Source organism: Prionailurus viverrinus, chromosome D4 (genome assembly GCF_022837055.1).
Source record: "Prionailurus viverrinus isolate Anna chromosome D4, UM_Priviv_1.0, whole genome shotgun sequence".
Classification (NCBI taxonomy): domain Eukaryota; kingdom Metazoa; phylum Chordata; class Mammalia; order Carnivora; family Felidae; genus Prionailurus; species Prionailurus viverrinus.
Genome location: NC_062573.1, coordinates 83,601,060 through 83,622,486, shown reverse-complemented (window position 1 = coordinate 83,622,486; position 21,427 = coordinate 83,601,060). Strand labels below are relative to the sequence as shown.

Below are 21,427 nucleotides of genomic sequence, written 5' to 3'. Positions count from 1 at the left end.
TAAGCGTCCGACTTCAGCCAGGTCACGATCTCGCGGTCCGTGAGTTCGAGCCCCGCGTCGGGCTCTGGGCTGATGGCTCAGAGCCTGGAGCCTGTTTCCGATTCTGTGTCTCCCTCTCTCTCTGCCCCTCCCCCGCTCATGCTCTGTCTCTCTCTGTCCCAAAAATAAATAAACGTTGAAAAAAAAATTTAAAAAAAAAATGGAAATAACTTCCATGTTCAAATATTCCAGGTATAATTTACTTACGGCATGGTGGATGTTTTACATTTTTCATTATTTTCCTCGTTTGTATCGTTTTCCTGTCTGCACTGCCAATGTTGCTGCATTTTTGTTTTCTATACGTTTCATTGCAAACGCGAAGTGTTTTAACTACATATGGGTTGCAAAATTTCTTCCTTTTTAAAAAACTTGTTTTAATGTTTATTTTTTGAGAGAGACCGAGAAAGAGAGCACGTGAGTAGGGGAGGGGCAGGGAAAGAGAGAGAGAGAGAGAGAGAGAGAGAGAGAGAATCCTAAGCAGGCTCCACGCTGTCAGCACAGAGCCCCACGCGGGCCTCAAACCCATGAACCACAAGATCATGACCTGAGCCAAAATCTAGAGGCAGACACTCAACTGACTGAGCCACCCAGGTGCCCCTGGATGCCAAAATGTCTTACCGGCTGGCCTGAGATACCAACCGCCAAATTTAACACTGTTTCTATAGGAAAGTAAGTTCCACTGGGAAAAGAACAAATCTGGAAGCCTAGTTTCGGGATGTGTAAACTGAGGCTGCCTCTGTGTCAGACCATTTAGGTGGGAAATGAGCGAAATAAAACAAATAGGCCAGGACTTCCTGTGACCATGTCTACCAACTTTTTCTTAGTTCTTGGGGTTTTTTTTTGGGGGGGGGGGCGGGTGTTCTTTTTCTCCTTCTTTTTGGATTGCTGGATAATAGTCACATTTGGAAGCTTCCGTTAGATTCCCTACATCTGCCAGAAATTGGCATCATTCCATTGTGCTTGGCTAATTCAGCGGCGTCGCCTCCTGTGGAAATAGCTGCTTCTGGCAAAACTGTTTCGTTTATCATTTAATCAAAACATTTGCATAGTTGTAACTGAGTTAAAAAGCAAAAGTGGGGTTGATCATTTCTGCAAAAAGACGAGTCAAATCAAGGAATGCTTTGAACCATGAAATGAAATTTAATTAAATATTGGAATGACAAACATTTCGCAGGGCACAGACGTCTTCAAACAATGGTTAAATAATGCACAAAAGAAATTACGGTTTTACATGTAGACAACATTTAATGGCGACACAACGAATGTGTCCCCAGATCTTCAGAATGTGTTAGCAATGCGTAGTTTCCTCATCTGGGGGGTGAGTTGCTCTGTGAAGATGCCTTAGGCGATGCTTCTGCTTCTCAGACTTTGCGGCTGAATGGCCTTGGAGGAGATTGGAGAATCGAAACCCTGCCCAACACAGAGGTCGCTCTCCCTTCGTGCAGAGGGACAGCACCGATTTTAGGTACTGATTATGCTGCCTACTCCCTGCCTACTTTTTTTGTAATGTTTTATTTATTTTTGAGAGAGCACAAGTTGGAGAGAGAGAGGGACAGAGGATCTGAAGTAGGCTCTGCACTGTCAGCACAGAGCCTGACACGGGGCTCAAACTCATGAACCATGAGATCGTGACCTGAGCCCGAAGTTGGAGGCTCAACCGACCGAGCCACCCAGGTGCCCCACCCTGCCCACTTCTTAAAGGGCGCCCTTTAGAAAAGCCACTGTATATACCCAGTTGGATGGTCCTCTGGTTCTTATCCAATGGATTCTAACTGCCTTCCCCTCATCATCAGAGAAGTCACCATTAGTTTTCTGTATTTCTGCTTCCTTCTCCCCGCCAAAAGGGCTTTTAAACTAAAGTTCAGCCTCTTAAGCCTCCTGTGATTCTTCACGAAAATACACCGTTATGAAGGGTTTGCTGCAAATCACCACATGGGATCTGCAAACATAGGAACATAAAATCATTACGAAGTCTCCTTGTGGCCGCTGGGGGTCCTGGGGAGCCGGGGGATGCGCGGGGGGGGGCATCCATGTCCCCTCCCCTCCTGTTTGCCCCTGCTGACGAGGCAGAGCCCACCAGGAAGCCACTCGACGTGGTACGTGCCTGTCAGTCTTGGCGCAAAGAGAGACGGCAGAGGGTGATAATGGAGGGGTCTCCGGGGGCAAAGGGAGAGTTCCCATCTGTGAAAAGGAATCAAAAAGCAAATGGGAATTTGGCCAAGTCACAAAAGTGATCCCTGGGGCTTAAAGAGCGCGTGCCCCAGGAGATTTTGCAAACTGCGCAAAAGCCCTTCTCATCCTGGTCTCACTACGTCTTGTCACCGAAACGCCTCTGGATCAAGGTCCTTTCCAAATTATACTTAACAGAAATGCACAGTTACTTTCCTAGTGGTCTCATTAAATCACCGTTAGGCAGGTAAGCTTCCCCAAACAGGTGTGCAGAAATACATACATGTTAAAATGCAGAGGGCAAGACAGGGTTGCTGTGATCATCGGGGTGGTGGGGGAGGGGGGGAGAAAAAGTAGATGGAAAGGAATCCATTTTTTTTCACGTTTATGTGTTTATTTCTGAGAGGGAGAGAGAGCATGCAATCAGGGGAGGTACAGAGAGAGAGGGAGAGAGAGAATCCCAAGCAAGCTCCACACTGTCAGTGCAGAGCCCGACACGGGGCTCAGCCTCACGAACCGTGAGATCATAACCTAGGCAGAAATCAAAAGTCAGTCGCTCAACCCATCCCGGAGCCATCCAGGAGCCCCTCGTGGTGTACTACTCCATATGGCTCTCTGCGTCCATATTCCGTGAAATCAGGGTTGCAGCTCTCGTAATCCACAGGGTGGGTATTTACATCACGGAAATCAGTAGACAACGACACAAATTGTTTTCGATGCACTTGGTTGTTAAGCATTTACTAGCATAGCGCGACCAGCACATTCAGAGGGATGCGGGTTAGCACAGGGGGAAGTTCAGGTGATTTCCTAGCTAGCAATGCTAAAGAAAAGTGTGTAACTCTTCCTTATTGGTTTCTCCTCCCCGGGAAGAATGAAAAGCAGGACCAATTCAATTCAGGAATGGTTCAAATCAATTCAATTTTTGAAGGTGACAGCCTGTGTGTTCAGTGCCGGAGTAGACACTTAGCATGAATGCTTAAAGTTGTTCATGCAAACAATGCCTCTTTCTAGAATCAGGATTAAGTGATTCACAGAAGATTCTTCTATTTCAATGAATCTATTCATCTATAAAGAAGTACTTCATACAAGGCCCAGGAGCCAAGATGATTGTTTTTCTCCAGATTGTGGAATTGCAACATCCTTTCTCCTATTTACCATTCAACGCACTCAGGCCATTCAATGCGCCTGTGTGAGCTCTTCCCAAGATGTAAACAGATTTTTGAAATGTAGATAATTGATGTTTGATGGAGTTCTTCCTTGTCGCCAGTTAGAGAACTCAAATATGTTAATCTTGACTCTTCTCAGGGATCTAAAGGCATTGTCTTTCATTAAGCCCTATGCTTATAAGAGCTGCTTGAATCAGTCCCCAAGTCGGTGGCCCTGCTTCCTTCCACCCTCATGTGAGTGGCCGTTGTGCATAGCAGGACACGGGAGGAAAGTCACAATCTTGAGGAAAATCCTTCCCTTTATTTTGACCCCTCATCTCTGCTGAACAGTGCCGTAATTTTGGTTGAATCTTGAAAATTATGGCCACTGTTAATTTTCAACTTATTAGAGAGATTCCGTCTGTATGCACAACTGTGGAAGGGGTTTGGAGACCCCACATTAAAGCTGCTATTGATGCGAAATTGTCCAAATCTCTTGGTGGTGTTTACAAAGTGGGGGAGCTGTCATCAGTGAGCCATTAAAACAGAAACGCTAGGTGGATTTGACATTTGAAAATCATGTAATTCACCATATCAACAGATAAAAAAGAAAAATGATATGATCATGCCAATCAATGTGGAAAAAGCACTTGGCAATAGAAAACATGAACCAACTTCTAGCCAGACAGACCAAGAAAAAAAGATACTGAAGTCATAAATTACCAACATCAGGAACCAAAGAGAGGACATCGTTACCGATTCTACAGTCAGAAAATATACAATAAAGAAGTATTATGGAAAACTTCTACTAATAAATGTGACCATTTAAGTTAAATGGAAAAAGTCCCCGAAAGACTACTGAAGCTCACTTTAGAAGAAACAGATAACTGGAATAGTGCTACATCTAGGAAAGAACCGAAAATTGAATTCGTAGTTAAAATTTCGGGGAAAGCAAGTGCCAGCCCCGGATGGCTTCATTAGTGAATTCCACCAAACGTTTGAGAAAATAACAATGTTAATTCTACATAAACGCTTCCAGAAAATGGAAGATTAGGGGACATTTTCCAACGCATTTTAGGAGGTCAGCATTACCCTATAACGAAACCAGACAAAGACGTTATGAGAAAAGAAAACCAAAGACCAAATTCCCTCATGATCGCAGATGAAAAGTGCTCTTAAGAAACCTAACAAAATTAATCTAGAAATCTAAGAAACAGGATAATGCATCATGACAAAGATAAGGACGTCTGTTGTCACCACTTAAAACCCTCACTGGCTCTTCTGGCCAGTGAACTATGGGAAGAAAAAGAAATTGAATACATACGATTGAGAAAAGGAGCAGTATAGCTGTCTTTATTTAGAAAGAACATGACTGTGTTTGTAGAACGTCTTAAGAAATGTAGAAAAAAAGAGCCTCAGAATAAGTGAGTTTAGTAAGATTATAGGACGCGAGGACAATGTATACACAAATTAATTATCCAGCTTGGTCTCCAGTCCAGACCAGAAGGGATAAGCTCCTTTCTCTCTGCTTCTGCCCACTGAGAACAATCAGGACCTTGTAAATAACAGAAAGGGAAACTAAGAGAACTTTGAAATATGGTAAAAAGAAGTCATGTTGGCTTGGAACCCTGGGACTGGAGGAACAATACAACAGCGGGCTGTTTCCTGACGCCCTTCTTCACCCAACAAAACCAAGTGCCCCGGGCCTGGTGTTCCCCAACCCTCAAGCCATTACACGAGGCAGACCCATTCTTCTTCCGGATAAAGTGGGATTCCCAACCGTAATGCCAGGTGAGTCCAGAAGCACCAGCAAGGGCGATCAATCAGGAGCCCACCCTTAAAAATGGCTAAGGAGCATTCTTGAAACAGAAAGGAAAGGATAAAAGAAGGAATATTGGAAGATCAGAAAGGAAGAAAGAAAACAGAAAGAGGAGAAAAAATGGCTACATAAAATAGGCTCTCCTCCTCATGAGTTTTAGAAATTACATTCAATGATCAAAACAAAAATCATCCGATATTGTAAACAATCAAACTTAAGTGCAGGGAAGTCAAAAAGGCTTAAATGAAGGGAAAATAGCCATACTTCACCCAAAGTGAAGAAACCAGCAGATCGCAATGAGTCACATATGTATATTTTAATGCCCGGAGGAAACTATACAAGGGAATAAGAAAACTATACCCCAAATACACTCAAATACACTATAAATAAATCAACGTGAAATCCTAAAAAATTTTAAGTAATCTAGAAGAAGGCATGAAAAGGAAAAAGAGAAGAAATAAACAGGAAACAAACTATACAATGGCAGAGCTAATCCCTAGTATATAACCATTTTCCTTTAGGGTAAATGGGCTAAACATACCTCAGAAAAGGGCAGGAACTAACTGAGTGAATAAAAAACCCCAAGCCCTCTCTAAACCCGAGACACTCATCTCAAATTCAACACTGGTAAACTGAAATAAAAGGATGGAACACGATATACCATGGAATCATTTTTTAAAAGCCGTGGGTGATTATACAAATACCAAATTAAGTAGATTTCAGGGCACAGGAAATCACTAGAGATGAAGAGGGATATATAAAAGAGGAATACTGCATGATAATTAAAGGACCAATCCACTGGGAAGACATAGCGATCCTAAATGTACACTCGCCAAACAACATAGCCTCCAAATATATAGTGCAAAAACAACAGATTTGAAAATCCTAAGTTACGCTAGGAGACTTCAACGTCCCCTTCTCAGACACCGATAGAACTACCCAAGAAAAAATCAGCAAGGATATATGAAGAGTAACACTACCAACACGATGTGCCGGCAGATTCAGCGTCAGAGCTGAATGCTTACTGTGTCCTCGCGGGGCAGAAGGGGCAAGGTGGCCATCTGGGGTCTCTTTAAGAACACCACTCCCGTTCATGAGGGCTCCACCCTCATGACATAATCACCTCCCCAAAATCTCCCCTCTTTATGCCATCCCATGGTGAGCAAAGATTTCAACATATGAATTTTGGGCATTCATATGTTGGACACAGACATTCAGTCCATTAAAATCCTGCTGACTTCAGAAGGGCAAGGGAACGTTAACAACTCATATGTTAAAACTGACAACTTACAGGGGTGCCTGGGTGGCTCAGTCGGCTGGGCGTCTGACTTCGGCTCAGGTCATGATCTCGCGGTCCGTGAGTTCGAGCCCTGCGTCGGGCTCTGTGCTGACAGCTCAGAGCCTGGAACCTGTTTCAGATTCTGTGTCTCCCTCTCTCTGACCCTCCCCCGTTCATGCTCTGTCTCTCTCTGCCTCAAAAATAGATAAACGTTAACAAAAATTTAAAAAAAAATCGACAACTTACATGAAATGGACCAATTCCCTGAATAGTGCAAACTACCACAATTCATCCAATATGAAACAGGTAATTTGGTTTTGTAACTGTGAAGGGAATTGAGTTTATAATTTAAAATGTCTTGAAAGAAGGAACCTTCAGGCCCAGCTGGTTTAACTGGAGAATTCTAGTAAACATTGTATAAACCAATTCTACACGTTCATTTCCAGGAAACACAAGAGGAAGCATTTTCCACCTCATTCTATGAGGCTGATACCAAGTGTAGACAAAGACAGTTCAGAAAAAAAAAGTCGCAAACCAGTATTCCTCATGGACAGAGATGCAAAGATTCTTGACAAGTATTAGCAGACAGAATTGATCACCATTTAAGAATTACACACCATAACCAAGTGGGACTTATTCTAGATATGCAAGCCTGGTTCATATTTAAAAAGCAGTCACTGTAATCCACCATGGTGACCTGCTAGAGAAGAAAAATCATATGACCATATCAATTGATGTGGAAAATCTTTTGACAAAATTTACCTCTGCCCCTCCTCTGCTCACGCTTACACACTCTCTCTCAAAAACATAGATAAATAAAATTTAAAAAAGAATGAAAAAGCCAACCCCCCCAAGTTATATACTAAATAATTTCATTTAAATAATATTCTTGAGGGGCGCCTGGGTGGCGCAGTCGGTTAAGCGTCCGACTTCAGCCAGGTCACGATCTCGCGCTCCGTGAGTTCGAGCCCCGCGTCGGGCTCTGGGCTGATGGCTCAGAGCCTGGAGCCTGTTTCCGATTCTGTGTCTCCCTCTCTCTCTGCCCCTCCCCCGTTCATGCTCTGTCTCTCTCTGTCCCAAAAATAAATAAACGTTGAAAAAAAAATTAAAAAAAAAAAATAAATAAATAATATTCTTGAAATAAGATTATGGAGATGGAGAACTGATACTGGTTGTTGGGTGTGAGGGTTGGGGAGGGGAGGTAGTTGTGGTTATAAAAGAGTAACACAAAAGGGGCGCCTGGTTGGCTCAGTGGGTGGAGCATGTAACTGATGGTCTCGGGATGGTGAGTTCAAGTCCCACGTCGGGGGTAGAGATCGCTTAAAAATAATGCCTTTTTAAGAAAAGGGCAACACAAAGGAATCCTTGTGCTGATAAAATTGCTTTGTCCTTTGAGTGCGGTGAGGGTTACACAAACCTACACATGTGATAAAATGGCAAGGACATGCACGTGCACGCACGTGTGCACACTCACGCATGTACACACATGCACGTGCACACACACACAAACAAGCGAGTACAAGTAAAACCGAGGGGATCTCAGTCAAATTGGTGAGTTGTATCTCTGTCAATATCCCGGTTGTAGTATCGTAACTAGAGTTTTGCAAGATGTCACCATTGAAGCAAACTGGGTGAAGGGTGGAAAGAATCCCTGTTTTATTTCTTACAGCTGCACATGTATCTACAATGATCTCTAAACAAAGAACTTAATTTAAAAAACCAACTGTTTTTCATGTTATTACCAGTGAATGATGGGAAGTTGTGCTAGAATAATAATTATATTTACGGTGACATCAAGATATGAAATAAAAATGAATCTGACAAAAGCGTGCAAGATGTGTACCCTGAAAGCTACAAAACGTTGCTGAGAAAGATTTTTTTTTTTTTAATTTTTTTTTTCAACGTTTATTTATTTTTGGGACAGAGAGAGACAGAGCATGAGCGGGGGAGGGGCAGAGAGAGAGGGAGACACAGAATCGGAAGCAGGCTCCAGGCTCTGAGCCATCAGCCCAGAGCCCGACGCGGGGCTCGAACTCACGGACCGCAAGATCGTGACCTGGCTGAAGTCGGACGCTTAACCGACTGCGCCACCCAGGCGCCCCGAGAAAGATTTTTAAAACATCTAAATAGGGGCACCTGAGCGGCTCAGTTGGTTGAGCATTCAACTCTTGATTTTGGCTCAGGCCATGATCCCAGGGTCGTGGGATCAAGCCCCATGTCAGGCTCTGTGCTGAGCGTGTAGCCTGCTTAAGATTCTCTCTCTCTCTCTGTCTTCCCAAGTCCATCTCTCTCTAAAATAAAAAAAGAAATCTAAATAGAGCAGAGAGATATCATGTCAATTGGTTGGAAGATTCAGCATTATTATGGTGTCGCTTTTCCCAAATTGTACAGATTCAATGGAATCCTTACCAAAATCTCAGAAAACTCTTTTGTGGTAATGGTTATCCCGATCCTGAAGTTTGTGTAGAAATGGAAAGGTCTAGAATAGCCAAAACAATTTTGAAAAAGAAGAAATTGGATGACTTCCATTACCTGATTTCAAGACTTACCACAGTAATCAAGACAGTGGGGAACTGGCATAAAGGACATACACAGAAGTGTGTGGAATAGAAGAGAGAGTCCAGAAATAGACCCATGGGGTCTGCGTTTCTTCAACATTACAAAATGCAATTTAATCGGAATAATAACATTTTCAGAAAATGCCGTTATAACAAGTGGATACCCTCCCACACACAAATGAACCTGAACACTTTCATCATATATAAAAATTAACTCAAAGTGGATCATAGACCTAAATTTAATAGTTAAAACTACAAAATGAGAAGAAAATCTTCACGACCTTGGGATCGACGATAGGGTAGCAAAAGAATGATCCATAAAACTAAAAAAGTTGGAAAACTGGACTCCAAAATTAAAAACCATTGCTTTTCAAAAGACAGAGTTAAGATAATGAAAGCATGCCACAGCCTGGGAGTAAATATTTACAACACAGAGCTCTGACGGAGGATTTGTATCCAAAATATATAAAGACGGTTTCAATTCAAAAATAAAAAGACAAACAAGAGGCATAGGTTATAGTTAAGCACACACTTCTATGACCTATAAGTTGCACTCTTAGGTATTTTCCCAAGAGACATGCCATCAAAAAAAGATAGGCAAATAGCAAATTAAAAAAATGAAAGTTACTCAATATCATTAGTTATTAGGAACAGTGAATTAAAAATATGAGATACACAACCACTGAAATGGCTAGAAAGACTGGCAATTCAAAGTGTCGGAGATGGTAGGGGTCAAGTGCAATCCACCCTCAGACGTTGCTGGTGGCAGTGGAGGATGATATAACAACTTTGGAAAAGAGTTTGGCAGTTCCTTGTAAAGTTAGCCACACATATACGACCTAGTCATTGTATTCCTAGGTATTTCCCTCAGATAAATGAAAACATAAGTTCACACAAAGACTTAAATACGAAAGTCCGTGTCAGCTTTATTCATCATAACGCAAAACTAGATACAACCCAAGTGTCCATCAACCAAGGAATGGTAAACACACTGGGGCATACTCATGCAATGGAAAAGAAGGGGCGTGGTTACACACGACAGCATGCGTGAATCTCAGAATAATTAATTGGTGTGAAAGAAGTCAGACACAAGACAACACCTACTGCATGGGTCCGTTTATACGGAATTCTAGAGAAACATTATAGCAATACAAAGCAGATCAGAGTTTGTGCCAGGGGCCAGAGGATGGGAGAGGAGATTGGCTATAAAGGGGCGTGCTGGTGTGCTACTTCGTAATTGCGGTCATGTGTTACACGTTGTGTACAATTGTCCCAAATCATTAAATAGTACACTTTACATTGATTAATATTACTATATGTAAGCTTTACCTCAGTAAACCTGATATAATTAATGATCTCTAATTAAAGGCATTTGAGCGGGACGCCTGGGTGGCGCAGTCGGTTGAGCGTCCGACTTCAGCCAGGTCACGATCTCGCGGTCCGTGAGTTCGAGCCCCGCGTCAGGCTCTGGGCTGATGGCTCAGAGCCTGGAGCCTGCTTCCGATTCTGTGTCTCCCTCTCTCTCTGCCCCTCCCCGGTTCATGCTCTGTCTCTCTCTGTCCCAAAAATAAACGTTGAAAAAAAAATTTTTTTGAAAAAAAAAAGGCATTTGAGCTACCAAGGTAGTGAAGAAGGATGGGCGGTCTCAATGAAGGAGGAAATCTAGAATCGACAGGCACCCGTAGGGCCCGAGGTAGCATGGAACTGCCCGAGGAAGACAAGGGGTTGACAGTCCTCCTGCTGCAGACAGACACACACATACACACACACTCACAGTACAATGTGGTGAGTGCCAGTCAAAGCATGTGGCGTGCATGAGGACCGCATACCCTAATTAGCAGTAGGATTTTTCAATTTTTGTTTTAAATTTTTTGTTAATGTTTATTTATTTTCAAGACAGAGAGAGACAGAGCATGAACGGGGGAGGGTCAGAGAGAGAGGGAGACACAGAATCCAAAGCAGGCTCCAGGCTCTGAGCTGTCAGCACAGAGCCCGACGCGGGGCTCGAACTCATGGACCGTGAGATAGTGAGCTGAGCCGAGGTCAGACACTCAATGGACTGAGCCACCCAGGCGCCCATCAATTTATATTTTATAGCAACCTTGTTGAGTATAATTTCCATTCCATAAAACACTTCTGTAAATTGGATGTGTTTTAGTATATTTGTTCAATTGTGCAACCATCACCACAATCCATTTTTTGAAAACTTCCATTACTCTAAGAATTTTCTTCATTGCTTTTTGCAGACTGCTGTTCCTTCAAACCCCAGCCTTGGGCAACCACCGACCTCCTTTATGCCTCAGTATTTTGCCTTTTTTAGAAATTTCACATAAATGGGATCACATAATATGTCATCTTTTGAATCTGGCTTTTTTCATTTTAGCATAATGTCTTTGAGATTCACCCATATTGTTGTACATTTCAGTGGTTGGTTCATTTTTTTTCTTTTTTTGGATGGTATCCCATTGAATACCACATTATCCCCTGACCAGTTAATGGACATTTAGATTTTTCCAGGTTGGGACTATTTGAATAATGCTGCTCTGAAATGCTGGTCCAAATCTTTGTGTGGACATATGCTTTCATTTCTCGTGTCCAGATCCAGGAGAGCGATGGCCGAGTGCACGGGGGAGTGTGTCCAACCTTTACAGAAGCTAACAACATGGTTTGCAAAGTGGCTGCACCACGTCACATTCCCACCATCGCCCTCTGAGGGTTCCAGTCTCTCCACGTTGACGTAGTGGAAATTCTTCAATCCTGACCATCCTGGTAGGTAGCTGGGGAAATCTTGCTGTAGGGTTAACGTGCACGTCTGTAGTGATTAGTGATGTGACGCATTTTCCACGTGCTTACTGGCACATATTATCTTTGGCGAAGCATCTACTCAACTCCCGTGCCAATGCTTTCATTGGGTTGTTTTTTCTCTTATGTCTGGCCCTAAGACTTCTTTATAAATTCTGAATACAAGTCCTTTATCAATGCATGAGTCACACCTATTTTCTTCCTGTCCCTGGCTTGTCTTTTCATTTTCTTCATAGAGTGTCTTGAAGAGGAAACTTCAATTGGAATTCCAATTACATTTTTTTTCCTGTTTTGAATCCTGCTACCAGCTTTTTGCCTAGTCTGAGATCGCGAAGATTTTTTTTGTGCTTTTCTCTGTCGATGTTATAGTTTTAGCTCTTTATAGTCAGCCAATTGGGTGTGGTATGAAGTAAAGGTCCAACTTAGATCTTTTGCATATGGACATTTAATTATCTTAGCACAATTTGTAGAAAAGACCATCCTTTCCCTCACCGAATTCCCATGGTACTTGTGTTGAAAGTCAACAGACCACATATTGTGTGGATCTGTTTCTGGACACTCTATCTCGTTCCACTGATCTATGATATGTCTGCTCTGGCTCCAATACCACACTATCTTGATTACTGTAGCTTTAAGTAAGTTTTGAAATCAGGTAATGTAAGTCCTCCCACTTTGTGTTCTTTTTTATTAATTGGTTAATTCATTTGAGAGAGAGGCAGAGGGAGGGAGAGGGGCAGAGGGAGAGAGAAAGAGAATCTATGCGCAGCACAGAGCCTGATTCCGGGCTCGATCCTGGGATCCTGGGATCAAGAGTTGAGTGCTCAACTGACTGAGCCACTCAGGCGCCCACAAAGAACTTTGTTCTTTTTTAATATTATTGTATTTATTCAAGATTCTTTACATATTCATGTACACTTTAGAACGAGAATGCCAATTTCTATGGAAAAAAATAAGCCTGCTGGTACTTTGGTAGAGATTGCATTGAATCAATAGATCAATTCAAGAAGAACAGAACTCTTACTGCGAGTCTTTCAACCGATGAACTTGACATAAGACTTTATTTTCTCTCAGCAAAGTTCTGTCGTTTTCAGTGCGCTTGTCTTGTGCTTCGTTTGTTGAGTGTCTTCTTCAATATTTTATTGTACAGAAGTGCAACTGATTTTGTATATTGATTTTATATCCTGAAACCTTGGTAAACTTACTTACTAATTCTAGGTCTAGTGACATTTCGTAGGGCTTCTACCTAAACTTTAATGTTTTCTGTCAATAACGATAATTTGACACCTTTCCACCCAATATGTATACTGTTAATATTTCCCCCACTTTATTGCCATGGTTACATGTTGAGCTCATTCACAATTTAATCTTACAGTCTCGTGTCAGCTGTAGGATTTTTATAGACACCCTCTGTGAGGTGCCGACAATTTCTTGTGTGTCCGAGTTAGTTGAGAATTTTTACCACGGAAGAGTATTTGATTTCGTTAAATGCTTTGTGTCCACTGGAATGATCGTATGTATTCACCCTTTATCTGTTAGTATGGTAGTTTGCATTAATTGATTTTCAGATGCTAACCCAACCTGTATCCTTACAAGGTTATACACCACTTGGCCAATCAAATTTCCTTACTTGATATGGGTCCGTTTAGATCATCTCTTTCTTCTTGAATCAGTGTTGACTATGTCTTTTTAGTAGTGTGTCCATTTCATTCTGGTTTGGGGGTTTGTTTACACACAATTGCTTATAGTATAAATCCAGAATCTGTTAAATGTCTTTAGAGTCGGTGGTGACATTGCTTTTACAAATCTTGATTTGGGAATTGGTATCTTCTCTCTTGTTTTCTTATTCAGTCTACCTAAGGGCTTATTATTTTGTTGATCTTTTCAAGAAAACATTTGTTTTATTGATTTTCTGTGTTGATCTTTTATTGTTTTCACTGATACCTGAGTTAATCTACATGATTACCAATTTCCATATGTTGTGCTTTCATTTTCATTCAGTTCGAGATATTTTTAATTTGGTTTGTGACTTCTCCTTTGATCCGTGAATCATTTAAAAGATATAGTATAACTTCCAAAGATTAAACCCTTTTCCGCAGTCATTTTTCTGGCTGATTGCCAATTTAATTCTATTTTGGTCATAAAACATCCTTTATGTGATTCTGAGTCTTTAAAATTTAGCGATAGTTGTGTGGTAAGCTACTGGTCCCCCTAAAGATACCCAGGTCCTAATCTGTGGAATCTATAAATGGAAACAGAGTCTCGGTGCATGTGATTAAATTAAGCATCTGAGGGTATCCTGGACGACGCAGTCACACGAGTCCTTGTGAAATGAGGACACAGAAGAAGAGGTGATGTAAATGGACACAGACACCCAAGCGAGGCAGCCCCCAGCTGAGGCATCCGGTGGCCACGGGAAAATGGAAGTCGTGCGGACAGATTCTTCCCTAGAGCCTCTGGAGGAAGCATGGCCTCCAGACATACTGACTTCACACCTCGGGCCCCCAGAACAGAATAAACCTCTGGTGTTTTAGGCTCTGGCATTCGTGGCAACCTCTTACAACAGCCACAGGAAACCAACACAACTTGCTTTTTGACCTGGCAGGGGGACCCTCCCACAGGATGTTCCCGTGGTCTTGAGAGGAATGTGTATCCTGCTGCTTTGAGGGGAGGGGTGTTTCACAGACGTCCATTAGGTCAGTTGGTTGATAGTGTCGTTCAAGCTTTCTGTGTCCTTCCTGATTTAAAATTTTTTGTTGACATTTATCAATTTTTGAGAGACAGAGGGAGACAGCATGTGAGCAGGGGAGGGGCAGAGAGAGAGAGAGACAGACAGACAGACAGACACTCCACGCTCTGAGCTGTCAGCGCAGAGCCCCATGAAGGGCTCGAACTCGTGAACTGTGAGATTACGACCTGAGCCGAAGTCGGAGCTAAACTGACTGAGCCACCCAGGCGCCCCTTTGTCTTTCCTGATTTTATTGGAATCTTCAACTCTAATTGTTGAATTGGCTATTTTCTCCTCTCAATTCTATCAATTCCTGTGTCTTGCATTTTGGGACCCTAATGTTAGATGCATTTATACTTAATAATTGTTATATCTATCTGATGTTTTTACTTCTTACTTTTTTTTTTTTTTTTTTGGTTTTCTAGTATTTCTTATTTCAAAATCTATTTTGTCTGATTTTGGGGTAGCCACCTCAGTCCTCCTCGGCCACTGTCTGCACACACGTATGGGATCATTTAAAAAATTTTTTAAATGTTTTATTATTTATTTTTGAGAGAGAGACAGAGAGAGACAGAACGCAAGTGGGGGTGGGGGACGGGGGACAGAGAGAGAGGGAGACACAGAATCCGAAGCAGGCTCCGGGCTCCGAGCTGTCGGCACAGAGCCTGACTCGGGGCTGGAAGTCACGAACCGTGAGATCATGACCCGAACCGAAGTTGGATGCTTAACCGACTGAGACACCCAGGAGCCCTAGGATCATTTTTTTTATTATCCATTTATTTATTTCTACGAACCTAGAACATGTCTCTCACAGCCTTGAGCTGGACCTTGCTGACCTGCCTGACGCACTCTGCTGAACACGCTCTGGCAGAGAAACAGGTCTCAGGCCCCGCTGTTTCTCAGACGCTTCCCCGATCTCCACGCTTTCCTGCCTCGATTCCCCATGCCCCGTGTCCTTCCTGCTTCTTTGTCCAGAGCAACACTGCTGTCTCATCCTGGGAGGTAGCGGTAGGAGGGTGTGGAGGGTGAGGAAGAGCATCCCGGGGTCTAAATGCTCCCCACACAGACGCTAACCATCCGATCTGTGGACCCAGCCCGGCCCCGCACGCGGTACATCAGACCCCTGAGCCGTTCAGACTCTGCCCAGAAAGTGATTTTCTGCCTATTGGCATTGTCCTGTCCGGGCACCGTAGGTTGGAAATGGGTTTCCCTTTCTAAATCAGTTACCAAACTATTCTCTGTGTTCTTAGCTCGCAAAAATCTGTCGAAACCCCTTGTTTTTCCATCACCTTCTGCACACGGCTTCCACCGCAGGGTCAAAATGGCTGCTGGAGCTCCAGCCGCCACATCTGTGCCACATTCAGCAAGGAAGAGAAGGACGCGGGGGAGGGCCCACGCTCTTTATAGAGACGTCTCTGGAGGCCCCACCTGACACGCTGCTCTGCTCTTACTGCCCGGGGCCTGGCCACACGGCCGCACTGAACGCGGTGAGAAGTGGGGTCTTTATTCAAGACAACTCATGGTTTTCAACCGGAAGCTGGGAGTCTACTGCCAAAGAAACAGTGGACAGGGACTGGGGGACTTCTCTCCGTCTGTCACACTCAGGATGACAGCAGTTTTTAAAAGCTAACTCAGCACCTAACGAGCATGGCTCTTGATTGGAGTCTGCACACGGGGGCCAACAGAGGCGAGTGGCACCTACAGAGTACACGTTTTTGGTGCTTAGTGAATTTTTGTCAAAAGGACGAACGAATTTGAATAAACCACCGGCCTGAGGAGAAGGCCGGTTTCCTGTGTTTACTATAACCCGGGACAAGTGATCACATCCGTTATTTTCCTGTATCGAGTTCATCAACAAATAGAAAATATCACCCTGCCTCTGACATTCCGTCTTCCGTCTTCTGTCTTGCTGCCATATTGTATTTGACCCCCTAGTCAGTGCCAAGGGCAAAGACTGGAAAGACCAGACAGAGAAATAGCTGGAAGTATTTGTTTGACTCACACACACCCACGAAGCCTCCCCCAGTGCAGAACCAGTGATAAAATAAGCACTAGCCGACCAGCCGTTGTCCTTGACCTTGAACCAGAAGCCATGGTTCTCATGTCTGGCATTTTTCAAGGAGGTCGAAGCAGCTCTGTTTAAAAGAGCTGCCTGCCGTGGGATAAATAATCATTTTTATTACAGGGACTTAGCGGTGAGCCTGAGAGCAAAGTTCTTCATGAGCAGAGCACGGGGAGAATGCGGGAACGTTCCATCCGCCACAGCGCACACGATACTGCTGAGAGACAACGGTGGTTCTCGAGTTACCGTAAAGATGTGAGAGCTTAGTAAGTTACCTCCAGTGTTCCTAAAATCCTTCTCTTTGAATTAAATTTTTGAGAGAGAGAGAGAGAGAGAGGGGAGAGAATCTTAAGCCCACCCCACTCAGCGTGGAGCCCGAGACGGAGCTCAGTCCCATGATCCTGAGGTCATGATCTGAGCAGAAATCAAGAGTCAGATGCTCAACCGACTGAACCACCCAGGCGCCCCGTCCTTCCCTTTGAAGAGAAGAAGAGGAGAGGAGAGGAGGGACTGGACGGGGAAGGTAGTTTGTTTAACCCACAGAGACATGTTCGTGTGTGCCCGTGCAACTTTTCTTTACGCTTGCCATAAAGATCAAAACAAAGACCCTTTATTCGTTCTGAAAATGCCTGTTACACAGGAGGACTGTTAGGAGCTCACGATCTGGTGGGGTAAGAGAGGCGGTTAGCAAGTAAGCAGTAAGTAGCAAGTAAATACTGCTGGGCGGTAGGAGGGGAGGGGTGAGTGGGGTGGCTACGGGGAAGGCGGGGGCCTCTCTGGGGAAAGCACCTTCCATCAGAGACCTGATGCTTGATCACAAGCTGGTCACGCAGAGTGAATGTGAAGGGGTAGAGAGGGGGCAGGGTGAGCTCCAGGCCGACGGGTGCGCACGGCAGAGGCCGCTGGGACCGGGGCAAAGCCGGCGGGGCAGGTGGCAGAGCTGGGACCTCTGTCCCGGTCTGAGACCAGAGAGGGGGCTGGGGCCACCTCGAGGACAGACTTGCTGGCCCCGGGAAGGAGGCTGGGCTGCACGCCAGGTGGTGGCAGTGACGGGTGGGGAGGGCGAAGGTTTACTCCGCCGACACCGCCCACGGCTCCTGGAGGTGGAACGGGCTTTGCGAGCGAGGCAGGGCTGCTGCGGTAGTTGAGGCCAGAGATGACGGTGGCTTTGATGAGTAGCTGCAAGATAGAAAGATGTGGAAAGAAAATACATCCTGGCGGGGGGCCAAGAGCATAAATGGCCGTAGCGACGAAAGTGTTTGCAGTAGAACCGTCATTTAAGGCTGGATTTGTTCTCCTGTTTGTTACCCGAAAGCCGCTTTGGGAAACCGCCCTGTGGTTCCAGACCCAGGAGCCCAGTGCTGGTTAAAAAATGCGAGTGCGTGAGTGACCTTCAGGGCCTTCCAGAACATGAGGTCTCTGGCGGGCATCTCCCCCCTCTTGACCTCGCGCCATTTGCAGATGCCAGACAGGAGAGGTGGGAGGCGGGTGGATCCACGCGGTGTGCAGAAACTTCTGTCCCTCGAGTGGCAAAAACAGAGCGTGCACAACAGGTCCTGAAAACACGAGAACGGTCACAAACATTTACTGAACACCGACTATTCGTTTACCCAAATCGCCTGCTTGGACTAGCGGACATAAACATAGGCAGCTAATGGTGTCACGAAGGGCAAAGGACAAGTCTTGAAGCGAGAGGACTGCGTTGTCAGCAGCACGTGAAAATTAGACCGTTTATATGTTAGTCGCACCTGCTTTGCACACCGAACAAGATTGACAACTGCTCTAGACTGAATATTTGTGTCCCTCCAAAATTCACATGCTGAAACCTAACCTCCAAGGTGAAGGTATTAAAAGAGGGGGCCCTGAGAGGTGGTCACAGGGGATAATGGCCCTCGAGAACGGCACCCCAGAGACCCCCCTCGCCCCTTCCGCCACGGAAGGACTCCGAGAGGAGAAAGCAGAGAGCTGTCCGTGAGCCCAGAAGCCAGGTCTCCCCACACACCGAATCTGCCGGCACCTTGATCTTGGACTTCCCAGCCCCCAGAAGAGAAAGACGTAAATGTCTGTTGTTTATAAGCTACCCAGTCTGTGTTATTCTGTTAGAACTGCCTGAATAGACGAAGACAGCCATCATTCAAGGGCAGAGAAAAGGCTAATCGTGTGGTTCAAACCGAATGCAAAGGCTGTAGGGATCTTGGTCACCTCCAAGGAGGAGGAAGGTGTGGAAAGGGACACTGGGTTGGGGGACATGTGGCGTGACATGTGGCTAACTCTAAAAGGAAGTGGATGATGGTTTTTTTTCCAAAGAAAGGAAAAATGTTACTAAACAGAAATGTATGAAAATAAACACTAAGGAGGCTGCTTAGTCTATGTCACCCTTAGAACCAGAAACTTCACCTGGATCCCGCCCCTTTAAATTCCAATCTCCCCACAGAAGATAGAATTCCAGACTCTTCCGTTATTCCGGCAGGTGTCTGTCTGGCATGGATTACGGGGCTTGTGTCCTGAGGACTGGCTGCACCCAGTAAGAAAACTGTTGTGGGCTGAGATGTGTCCCCCCAGATTCATATGTTGGAGTCCTGACCTCAGAATGTGGCTGTATTTGGAGAGAGCTCTTGGGGTTTTTTTTTTCAGCTTTATTGAGATATAATTGACATAGGACATTGTGAAAATTTAAGATATACAACATGCAAATCGAATACATTTATGTATCGCGGTACGATTACCGTCACAGCGCTAACCTTCATCACATCGCGTAATTACTGTTCCTTTTTTGTGCTGAGAACGTTTAAGGTCTACTCTCTTAGCAACTTGGAAGCATAGAATGCAGTATTGTTAGCTGGAATCACGATGCTGCGCATTCGATCCTCAGAAGGTGTTCGTTCACCTTCCAAGTGGGAGCTGGTGCCCTTTTACCCGTCTCCCCACTTCCCCCCGCCCCCCCCAGCTCCTGGTAACCATCATTCTGCCCTCCATTCCTACGAGTTTGGCTTTTTTAGATCCTGTGCATGAGACGTGACATGCAGTATTCGTCATCCTCCATCTGATGTATTTCACGTAACGTTATGCCCACAGAGGTCTGCTCCCGGGTGCCCGCAGCATTTTGCACCGTAACCCAGCCATGGAAACGCCCCAGGTGCCTGTCAGCGGGCAAATGCATAAAGCAGATGTGTATAAATATACAATGGCGTGTTATTCGGCCACAAAGTGAAGGAAATCCTGCCGCTTGGGACATCACAAAGATAAGGTCCTTACAGAGGTAACTGAGTTAAGCTGAGGTCATCAGACCCTAACCCGGCATGACTGCCGTGGCTCTTAGAAGAGGAAATTTGAGGGAGAGGGAGGCGATGTGAAGACACAGCGATTAGTTGCTGACAAACAAATCGTCATGTTTCGGGAGTGTTTAGAAATATTGTAGTCCCGGAAAGTGATTCCTGGGGGGAAATATTCTGCCTTTGAAAATGTGAGGGCTCTGCACCCCTTAATAGGGCACTTCGGTGTCTCGACGGTAAAGGGCGTGAGAGCCTAGCTCCCCGGGGACAGCGTGGCCCGAGGACAGACCCTTTCACCAATGTTGTCAGGGTTCACTGGGCCCCCAGGAATAATGACGTGAAACACGCACGCTCGTATTATTGTGCTTATTCTCTTAGAGAAAAGACAGCGAGGGCTACTCCCGACTGCCACACGGAATGGGGCTCTGTGCCTTTCTGGGGGGGGGCGCTGGGGAAGTCCCAGCTGGGGTGCAGCAGACTCACGAGCTGCCCCCCTGGCAATCTGCCCCCAGCGGGAGGACACTGTGTCTGGGCAGGCCGGGACCGGGTTCCACACAGCACAGCAGCCACGTGAGGGATGCACCCGGCCGTCCCTGGCAGCGTGGCTGGAAAAATCCACCGCCGTCCTCCCCCCCCTCACTTGCCGCTCAGGCTCCAGGTCTTGGGGGCAAGTTCCAACACTTGCTTCCCATTGAGGACACGTCAGATCCCCGCATTTGCCCAAAATCGCCCACGGGGTAATTAATGGTGCGCCCAAGGATCATTTATGAGCTCGTTGTTCACAGCAATGCCTGATTGGCAAGAGACGCTGGTCCAAGGAGCCGGGTAGGGCTCTCCGTGGCCCAGAACTCGACTTCAGAGGCGAGGCTGATTCAGACTTGCATTCTGGGAGGTTTCTTTTCATACACAAGGTTTCTGCTACAAAAGGGACCGGAGGGACTGGACTCCCATGAGCTGGAGAATTCTTTGGAGTCGTAAGTCTGACACTATGTTTCCTTCTGACTTTCATCCCTGCAGATAAAGGAAGCCGGATAGGCTTCACTCAGCAAGCAAGCCGGTGGGGGAGACAGAGAAGGTGACATCGGAGTCCTAATCTTCCTGCCCAGCGCCTGGGCCATCTGAATAAGAGATGCTGGGAAATCAGGAAACCTGACTTTAAGTCCTGGCTCTGGTTAAGCACTGAATTACCGTCCATCAGCACTGTGGTCCATCAGCCGGGTTCAGGATCGCTGCTGACGGCTGGACGCTCGCCTCCTCCCTGCCCTTCTCCGTGATGCGCACACCCCCCCTCAAAATGACATGCCGTGGTGCGCACGTGCAGCAAACAAATGTGACGGTCTTTCTTGCGTGGTTGATCCCATAATCAGTGGTCACGGGGAACTTGGGCTCCCCAGAAAGCCCACCAGTCACGGTTGGCTCCGTCTGACCCGCTCCTCGGGGCTTGGCCTGGCTCTTTCTGGAGCTCGCTCCGTCTGCCCAGGGTACCTGGCTGTGCGCTCCCAGGCCACGTGGCATGGTTGCTGGTCCAGGGATCACCTGCTCACCCCGCGGTTTCTC

The 21,427-nt window shown here is 45.4% G+C and overlaps 1 long non-coding RNA gene across 1 annotated transcript; it reads left to right on the top strand.

Annotated features, from left to right (window-relative positions):
- Nucleotides 1–16,730: 16,730 nt before the first annotated feature.
- Nucleotides 16,731–21,199, top strand: LOC125149818 (uncharacterized). The gene is made up of 2 exons (XR_007146077.1): nucleotides 16,731–16,864; nucleotides 20,888–21,199. It is a non-coding gene; the product is annotated as an uncharacterized LOC125149818 (long non-coding RNA).
- The last annotated feature ends 228 nt before the right edge of the window (nucleotides 21,200–21,427 follow it).